This window comes from Pseudopipra pipra, chromosome 6, assembly GCF_036250125.1.
Source record: "Pseudopipra pipra isolate bDixPip1 chromosome 6, bDixPip1.hap1, whole genome shotgun sequence".
Classification (NCBI taxonomy): domain Eukaryota; kingdom Metazoa; phylum Chordata; class Aves; order Passeriformes; family Pipridae; genus Pseudopipra; species Pseudopipra pipra.
The window spans coordinates 49,209,597-49,217,177 of record NC_087554.1 but is presented as its reverse complement, the minus strand read 5'-3'; the positions used below and the strand labels follow the sequence as shown (position 1 = coordinate 49,217,177).

The 7,581-nt window shown below is 39.3% G+C and overlaps 1 protein-coding gene across 1 annotated transcript in view; it reads left to right on the top strand.

Moving 5' to 3' along the window:
• Positions 1-7,581, top strand: part of ITPK1 (inositol-tetrakisphosphate 1-kinase) — a 236,554-nt gene that overhangs the window by 217,441 nt on the left and 11,532 nt on the right. The window lies entirely within an intron of this gene.

Sequence of the window (7,581 nt, the reverse complement as noted above, 5' to 3'; positions counted from 1 at the left end):
CTCTAAATATGTTGAATTAGGGCTTTGGCAGTTAGTTTCTATAATAAAATGTGCTGGAAAACATAAAAAATGCACAATATAGCAACAAAATGGTCATGTTATCGTAATTCAACCTTCTTTTTCATATGTGTCATAATATTATTACATCACTACATATCTGGACTAAGGTCTTTGCTTCATGCAGTATATTGAAATTATACCAAATATCAAGGATTGGAAAACAATTTGATGGTCACTGGATGAGTTGCCACTTAAACTTTTATTCATTCTCAGCATTCAGTATGTGGCCTCATGCCACTCATCAGTTAAATGCATCACTGAATAAAATGGTATGAACTTGCCCCATAAATTTTTACGACTGTTGTCTATGTCTTTTCCTGACTCTGCATGGGCAGAGAAATTGGTTACTGCAGAAAAACCTAAGGTGAAACAGTTGTGCTATCTGCTCACATTCCTGCATGTTCCGTGGTAAATGAAGGTACATAGGGTACATAGCTTCTTCCTTTAGCCACCTTGCATGACCTCACCTACACTCCCAAGCAAGCCTACCTTTGAGCTGTCATGTTAGCCCGTGATATGCAATTGCCTCTGAGGTAAGTGGTGTTACTGTCTTCACATTCCAGGTACAGCGAGGAGGTACAACTGAGGTACAACTGAGGTACAGCGAGGAGGAACTGAAGAGGAAATCCTCTTTCATACCTGAACAGAGCAAAGCAGGTTTGGTCTAGTCAAAATGTACAAACTTTAGGGATAGATCATGTTCAGTGCTAATGAACTTTTAAGGGAATTTTAATCACCAGCCTTCAAAATACTTCTGGTCTGTAACTTGTTCAGATGTGACTGAAGGTATGTAACTTGTCCAGATGTGACTGGCCTCCCACAAACATAGCAAAAAGTCACAGCTGTGATTTGAACATAATAATTCTTCTTGGCTAGATTAGTGCATCTGTGCCAGTCAAAGCACAAATCCCTCTCTGAAAGTGGCAAACTGCAGGTGATGAGGGAAGGTATAATAACAGGACACAAGGTATTTCTCAGCTACATTCTCCCTAGGATTTTGACTCAGGGACTTCCAAAGTCAGAGGTGGTATCAGCATTTAAAAGGCCTTCAAAGAGTTTTTTTTTCTTTTTATTTCTTTAATAATTAATAGGCCTTTTCAAAGTATACAGATGCAAGAGCATCTCAGCCAGAGAATTTGTAAACAGAGACACAATTCTGTTTCCTTTTGCTGAAATGAAACACACCCCTGTCTTCTGTTTTCCTCAGTATCACAGAATGATTTATAAACTGCAAATTATTAGAAAGCAAAACTTCCATAAACATCTAGCATGGAAAAATGTTAGGGTGAACTGACAGGAGTTTGAGGGGGCCTTTTAAAAGAGCTACATTTTAGCATGAAATGGTGAAAATTTTTAACTCTACCTAGCGACTGTAATTGTGGGTTCATGAGTACACAAGGTGCAATGGACCCAGACTAGAACACATAACCAAGTTATGGCTGGGATATTTGAAGTTAGACCAGTGCTCATTCACACCCTGGAAAGGTTGCTCTGTCTCCACTGTTGCATTCTCACTTTTGTGTCAAAATGAAAGACACAAAGTTTGGCTGTGCTTGTATTCCTTCTACAGTACACTCAACTGTATTATACACACACACACAAGCATTCTTTCAATCTTTCTGTTGTTTCTGGTTTTCTCTCCTTTTGTTACTCCTACTCTTTTCCTCTAACAAATCACAATGAAACTTTTTTCTGCAGTGTCCTCACTACCTTATTTCCTTTCTCCATACACAAATGACAGAATTAACATATTATTCTTCTAACAAGAAACAAAGCCAGCACTCCTAGACACTGCCATCAAAGTTATCACACTACCATCACACTTATAAAAGTTAGGAGATCAAAAGTGTCTAGTGACATTTTAAAAATAGCAACCTGGAGAATACAAAGTCTGGAGACTAAAATGCCATTTGAGGATTTGGGGGTTTATTTGCATTCAGCCACATGCCTTTCTTCATGCATTTTCACAACCTCAGGATACTCAGAATAATTTTCTAAAAGTGTAGAGGTTTACCTCAAACAAGAGGATGCAACTGGATGCAAAGAATAATGTGAGTGCCTTGTGGAAGGTCTTCACTGTGCCAGTTTGGCAACTTCCTGGCTTAAATGTGAATTACATGGATTAATCCTGGAGCTCTAAATGTATCGATTGCCTGGGCAAGCCTGAATCTAATATGGAGCGAAGTGTGTTTTAACCAACAGAGAGAAAAGAGCATTCTTCCTGGCAGTGGCAATGGGTAATTCAACAATTTGGAATCTGAGTGCACATATCCACAGTGATACTGCAAAGATATCATATATTTAGATATTAATTGTGTGCAGGGAAAAAATCATTATCAAGGGGATGCATTATCAAGGGGATGTGTGCAGTGAGGTTTAGGAAGTACGTCAGTCAGATATGAGGGTTCCCACGACTGTCTGGGATGAACTAAAAAGAAACAGAAGTCAAGTTCAGAGAATACTATTCGGGCTGTACATGCTTCATAACTGGCTTCCCCCCCTAGTTCTCAGTGCATATTCTATAGGTATGAAAATGTTGATAAACTAGACTCGAAATAAATAACATAATTAAGGCTACTGCTGGTCATTAACTTATTTCACAATTTTTAACATACATTCTCCATTGCATAGTCACACAGGTGATTTGGAAGCTGCTGTTCATAAGGACATGTTTGTCATCTTTTAACCTTTAGACTTCTTCCCCTTTTTCCTACTCCCTGTTTGTTTTTTTTAGTACACATTGTCATTCCCTTGAACTTCCTGATCATATGGATATTTGAGGCTATCACCTAACACCTACTTTATTGAACACCAAACCTATGTTTTTTGCTGTACAGCTCACCTGACTACACTTGACAATTACTTGACTACTCCACCTCAAAGGTAGAAGGGTGTCATCTGCAGAAGAGATGCACAAAGGATTAGAAGTAATTTTCATGTTTTCTGTAGGATGAAAATTAAAACCCAACACATCTAACTTTCCTGATGAGCCTTTTCTCAGCTCTCCATGCAAGTGTATGTTCAAGGAAGTGTTACTTGGTTTGTAACCAATGCTGTTATAAATGTGTATGTAGTGACCAGGATGTCTTGCACTTAAACTTTCTGCCATACTTATTCAAACTTCCCCAGATGCAAATATAAAACTGTTATGTGCAGACAGATCCTAGATCAGGATGTCTCTTGGCTCTGTCTCCAACATATGTATCTGTATGCGTTCCTATTCCACTGCCTTTGACATAGGTCAGGGTAGAAGTATATGCCCCAAATTCTTTGCACCAAATTACTTCCACCATAAAGAAAAATTACCAGGTGCATTTCAGTCATAACTTTACTCTTCCACTGAGCACATGAGGACTGCAAATGCTCCCTTTTCAAATACACGGAAATCACTGATTTGCTTTTCCTGGCATGCTTTCATATTTTTGTTTATTTAATTATTGAACCAGAAATGGACACAAAATCGTATAGAGTAAACCTCAACTCCTCCTTTCCCAGCACAGCTCTGCCTGGAGAATCGACCTGCTAGAAATATTGTATTTCCTGGGAGATTTTTTCCCCATAAAGCTCAGAGGAAAAAGGAACAACAAAAAATACCTAATGTCTTTTAGTCTTGCAAGAAACTGTGTTTGTGTGGCCACGTTTATAGGCTTCAGTACCAAGGACCTAGTGTCTGTGCTTTAGTACCTTATAATTAAAAATGTTTTCCACTTTCTGATCTTTCAGTATCTCTTGCATAATTTCTCATTCTCTTTTCTGGAGATGTGAAAATATTTCTACCTTCCTCTTGCAACAATCCATCATGTTAAAGTGTCTCTCCTGGATCTTTGCTTGTCTGTATTAAATCACCCCAGGTCGTTCAATCTTTTCTTATAATTAATCTTTCTGCAGCCTGTAACTGCTTTTTTCTACACTGCAGTTCATTCAGTCATTAATTGATGTGATATACACAAAACTTAACTAGGAACTGCTAAATGCTGAGGAACTCTGCATGTAAATGAGGCTCCGATCTGCAAAGCTTCCCCCCAAATTGGAGCATTTATGCTAATGAATAAAATTAATGTACGTACAAATATATATATGGCTGATGGATATTCTATATCAGGGTACATACAAACAGTTTTTCTCTCTACTATATATATATATATATATATAAAAGGAAGAAATGGATCATTTGCTCTTACTCTTCTCACCTTTCTCTTTCTTCCTCTAAAAAAGGGTCATTGTGTTCATTGTTTTTCACTGGTGCTATCTCAAGCCTTTCCCTTCTACTTGCTTACCTATTTTCAAGAAAAACATAGGAACCTGCTATACTGAATGTAGTTAAATCTGTCAGAGCAGTTGAAGAAAGCAAGTACAAAGCTGTAGGGATAAGATTTTCCCTCACTCCTTCTCACAATGTATGTGTATATATTCCCTAAGTGATGTAAGTTAAATAAACATCTGAATCCCTCTTCTTCCCAGACTTGCTTAATTTTAGTTTATCTCCATGATGACATGCCTGAAATTAACTCTCTTTCTTTCAGAATTAAGATCACTTTATGTAAGTCTCCTCTGATTTTCCTCTCAAAATAAAGATCAATATTTTTTTCCCTTTAATCATTTGATAGCTAAGATCACCCTGTTATTCATCTATTCATTTTGCTAAAATGAGAATTAAATCTTCCTTTGTTTCAAATATACGGGATAACCATTTCTGTTGTTTGCCTTTACAAGGCAGCTAGTTATGCTAGTTTGACAGATCTAATCTCATTGCTGGTGAAGACGTGGAAAGACCAGGCACAGCACATTGTTCATTTATCTTAAATCTCTTTACCTTAAGTTTTAGCTTTTTTTCCCCAGAATTTCTTATTTTGTTTCGCTATTAGTTATAAAGTTAATGCAACTACAAAGAACCAGAATTTGTTAAAATGTTTAAAATAGGCTAAGGAAGCTTAAAATGTACACACCCTAAAAAAGCTTGATTCATGATTCCAGTCGATTTTCTCCTAGCTAAAAATTGGCCTTGACTCATTTAAAAAAAACTATTGATCTATTCAGCTGCTCTTAAAGGAAAGTGTAGGTGCAGTCCAGAATAGCTTCATCTACATTTTTAGAAGTATCTTTTCTGCCAGATTAAAAGCAAAATCAGTGACTTTTCAGTCTAAATTTTGCCAGCTGTTAAGTTAGTGGCATGAAACCGTAACTACCCATAATAAAACATCTCCAGAGTTGTGCCAGAAATATGAAAAACCTTTTGGGGAAACCTGTGTGTTACCAGAACTACTACCGCCATGCCAGCACTCCCAAGCCAGCCTGGTGTCAGCAACGTCAGATGTAGGAGTTAGTATCCTCTCAGAGCACTCTTAGCAAAACAGAATTGTAGCTAAACTCCCCACCCTTAGTGTATGGCAGCCTTCTGGTCTGTAGGACTTCCCATCCCTGGCTGGTAAAAGCTCTCTATTAAGAAAGAACCTACCTTATCTGCAGTTTTGAAGTTTCACATCTGAGGTGGTTTTTTTTTGGTTCTCATTTGGCCAACACTTTCATAGTTTCTTGGCATCTCAGTTATCATTTGTAGCATGTGGCTTTGGTGGGTTGGTGGAACTGCCTTCCACAGACAAGAAGTTTTGTTATGAGACATATGGGTGGTGGCTACTTTTGCTTTTTAGCACTGTCAGAGCAAGAGCAAAATGTTTCATAGAATCATAGAATAGCTTGTGTTGGAAGGGACCTTAAAGATCTATTTCCAGTCCCCCTGCCGTGGGCAGAGACACCTTCCACTAGACCAGTTTGCTCAAAGCCGCATCCATTCTGGGCTTGAACACTTCCAGGGATGGGGCATCCACAGCTTCTCTGGGCAACTTGTTCCAGAGCCTCACCACTCTCACAGTAAAAAATTTTTTTGTAATACCTAATCTTAACCTGCTCTCTTTCAGTTTAAAGTCATTCCCCCTTGTCCTACCACTACCCATCCATGTAAAAAGTCTGTCTCCCTGCTCTCCTGTAGCCTCCTTTAGGTAATGGAGGGCTGCTATAAGCAGCTATAAGGAGCCTTGTCTTCTGCTGGCTGAACAACATTTCATTTCAGTTTCATAAATCCATTGTGGTTTTACCTGCTTATGTGCTCTTCTCTCTTAAAAACCATTGTACATACTTTTGTTTACACAGTCATAAAATGGTTGTTTGTGTGATGGACAAAACATTATTTGTTTCATTTCTTCTCTTCCATAGTAGCAGCAGTCACAAGGATGATGCTGGATTCCTGCTGCAGGAGATCTAGCTGCTTCTGTCTGAGCCCCACAGCTTGATCTCCGCTTACTTCAGTCTATATACCTGTTAGCAACACCACTCATATCTCTCCCTTAGGCAAACTTCCCAACTTTCTAAGACCATGAAAGAAATAATTGAATTCAGTAGTGAAAATCTGATTATTACTCAAGTGTGTTTTGTACCTGCCTGATACATTTTGACAGAGATGTGGGATTCCTGTAGCAGTCTTCCCCTCTATTATTTCTCACAGAAAGGAACATCCTGCTGATGTTTCATTAATGTAGAATTTATAGACAGGTTATTTGGCAATGATAGTATTACACTTCTTAGAAGCAACAGCTGACACAAGGTGTACTTAACCTCATGTTAGCCCAGCTATGAGAAATGGTATGAAAAACACCTTTGGACTTGGATGATGGGTCAGCAGTACTTTTAAGTGATATTCGATATCTTTTAGGGCAGGAGGGTAATAAAACATAAGCATAACCCACTTGGCTGCTAAGCTCAAGTTAAATGAGGTGTAAGGAAGATTTAGGGCTTGTTTTTCTCCTGCTGGATAATCAGCATGATGGTCTTGGTCAGTTCAAAAAGGTAATTTCTGAATTGACCAGGGTTCTAACAGCTTTATTGTGTCAGGAGGTACGTCAGGTTGCTGGGCTCGCTGACTTCCAGAAAAGTACTGATGATTAACCTGTAATGACCTTTTACATTTATGATCGTAAGTAGAGTTGGTGCAAATAATGCAAATGGCAGAGTCAAAACAAAACTGTGACTTTCTGCAGACATTCAAAAACGGTTGGTTGGTCACAAAATGCAAAGTTAGTTGTTGTGGATTTTTTGCTGATATGCAAGTTTTGTTCACAGTGGGCAATGAGGAAGCTGGTGTGCTTGTTTTTATGTGGTTTATTAGGCAAAAAAGCATGTGCCTCTACTTTTCAAAAGGGATCTTTGCTTCTTCTCATTAAAAACGGAGAAGACTTTACGATGTGTGCAGATATCAGGACCGTGCCTGGGAGCAGGCTGCGGGGCAGGGCTGCTGTGAGCAGCCAGGACTCTGCCAGCCATCCCGGCTGAGACACACAAGGACCACGTGGGGCCGTTTCACGGATTCCCTTTGGCACATTCCTCTGCCTTCCCGTTCTTGGCCTCCTGCCTCCATCCTGCCCCGAAGGAACGGGACAGCTCCAAAGGTTAGGTACAGCCGGCGCTAACCCGCTCCTGTCCCGTGGACAAATTTCGCAAACGCCACGTCCCGGGATGCTCCTGGCATGC